This window comes from Marmota marmota, unplaced genomic scaffold, assembly GCF_001458135.2.
Source record: "Marmota marmota marmota unplaced genomic scaffold, marMar, whole genome shotgun sequence".
In the NCBI taxonomy this organism is placed as follows: Eukaryota; Metazoa; Chordata; class Mammalia; order Rodentia; family Sciuridae; genus Marmota; species Marmota marmota.
In genome coordinates, this window is record NW_025999842.1 from 19046604 (window position 1) to 19049180 (window position 2577).

Here is a 2577-nt window from a genome sequence, read left to right on the forward strand (position 1 = left end):
AATGATAAAATTGAACTGGGTTATTGTTATTAATGATAAAGGAGTCATATAAATACCAGTCACTGTGTGCTGAGGTCATGCATAATGTGCTTAGACTTTGCTCACATGTTCCATGTAAACAAGGCGTGTCTGTTGCTATTCCCATTTTATAGATGAAGAAACTGAAGCTGAATGAGGATAAATAACTTGGTCAGGTCACAGCACTGCTAAGTGACAGAGCCAGGAATTGACTCTAATGCCATACAATGAATCACTACTGCTTAATTCCGTGGTTATATCTTAACTCAATGAGAATTTTCAAACATCAAGCTCTTATACTGAATATTTTCTCTTCTTCAGGTTGGAGCATTTATTACAACCCTATCAGTAAAATTATTGGCATAGAAAAAAAATGAGGGTAAGCCCGACTCGTAAGTACTGGGCATTCAAGCTACCATAGAACAAGTGGCCCTTTACCTTCTGCCTATATCACAGTGACTATTATATTTATCTCATGATCCACCCTTCTGACATGCTCATCTTCTATTTCCATCTCGGAAAAAAATGACTATTGTAAAACTTACGTTTAATTCTGCGTTCACCACTAAGTGTAAAAGAACATGTTTGGTAGCAATTCTATTTCCTCCCTAAGAGCAGCCTCCACCCAGATTCTCTTACCTTCTCCCTGATGTGCCCTCCCCCTCTTCTCCCTTTATTATCTTCTCTGCCACACTCCGTTCCTTGCTCTTCCCTTTATTTTTCACTCCTGAAATCAGGGCCCCAAGAGACTGCATATGCAGTGCATTCATTAAGCTGATCTTTATTCTACCCACTCTCCTGTGACCATCCCAGGTTGTTTGTTTCTTTGATTTTAAAATTACATTCTTGGCATGAATTTCATCACGATTAAGGTATCCAGAACTGTGAATGTATGGGATTTTTTTCTTTTCTGTAAGTACATTTCCTCATCACCTGGAATTCTTCCTCAGTGGCTCTGTTCCCTCTTTGTCTACTGTTGTTGTTATAGTTATTGTTTGTATTCTTATGATTATTATTTTTCAGATTTGAAATGGAGAGGGAAAGCTAAGAGAAGGTCTATGAAGAAAAGAGACAGAATGGATGCTGGGAGTTTGGAAAAGCTGTCTCTTGGGCAGCCCAAAATTTCTGACATGCCTCGTCACCCTGGCTCCACATATAATCCATCTGTCTGGCACCCCAGTCGTTCAGAGCACTAAGGGTGATAGAAGGCATCAGCAAGCTGATTTTGTAAATAAACTCTTCCACATTGAGATATGAATGATGTTACAAATGGACCTCAGTTCTCTGTATCCTATTAGGCCTTATTACCATTAATAGCATTAATACTACCAATAATGACTCACTACAGGGGTTTACCCAGGTATAGGACTGTGGAAGCACTCTTCACTTATTTATGAGTGCCAACTTCTCCTTAATCATCTGTCAGGTCATTCACCTTAGATGGTTGCCAAGCCTAGTTCTAAAATAATAAATTCCAACAAAGGATCAAATCTTCCCTCACCACGGAAGCATGGAAGCAGCCTCCTATACATTTTTGTTGTTGTTCTGGAGGGGTTTTGGGGCTTTTGTTTTTTTCGTTTTTTTGTGTGGACACTTCATGGAAAGTTTGTTGTTTGTGACCATAGAATGCGTTCACAACACCTATATTTAATCTAGAGATTCCTTCATACCTTTGTGAGTATTTCCAAAAGCCAAAACCCTGTTTGGTCTGAAATTCTCAAAAAATCTCTATTCTTGGACTGGAGTTGTGGCTCAGTGGTAGAGCACTTGCCTGGCATGCATGAGGCCCTGGGTTCGATCCTCAACACCACATATAAATAAACAAACAAACAAACAAATAAATAAAATAAAAAGATCCATTGACAATTAAAAAAATTTTTTTAAAAGTCTTTATTCTTCTATGGTTGCTAGTCTCCAAAGTTGGCTCCTCCATGAGCATGGTGCCTAGATTCCTTTCCTTGTGTATATTCCCTCCCCTTGAATCTGGGCTGCTCCCTGTGACTTGCTTATGGCCAGTAAAATGTGGCAGAAGAGGTGCTGCATGACTCTGGAGACAAGGTCATAAAAGGACATGCAGCTCCCATTTGGGTACCTCAGAATTCTCACTCTGAAGAAAGCCAGCTGTCAGTAAGAGCTAACTACTTTGAGTTCAACTGCATTGAAAAAGTCCAGCTAGCCAGATAGAGGGACTGCATGGCAAGAGATATGCCAGACCTGCCTGGCCTGTCCCTTCTGTTCCAGCATTCTCAGAGGAAGTGCCAGATTCAGAAGAGAACTTGCCATCTTGGACATCTAATGCCTTCACATAACTCAGTCGCAGCCTACATCTGAATACAAATGCAGAAGACACTGAGGCCAGTCATTTCAAAGAATCATGAGAAATAATAATAAAGCCTTGTTTTATATTAAGTTTTGCATTGATTTGTTACATAGTGGTAGTTAACTAAAACATCTGTCTTTCATCAGTCAAGCCCCAGACCCCACTTGTGCTCAGAAATGACTTTTTCCCTGAGTCTTCTTTCAGTCCCATAAAGATTAGGAACATCTAAAATTCCTATA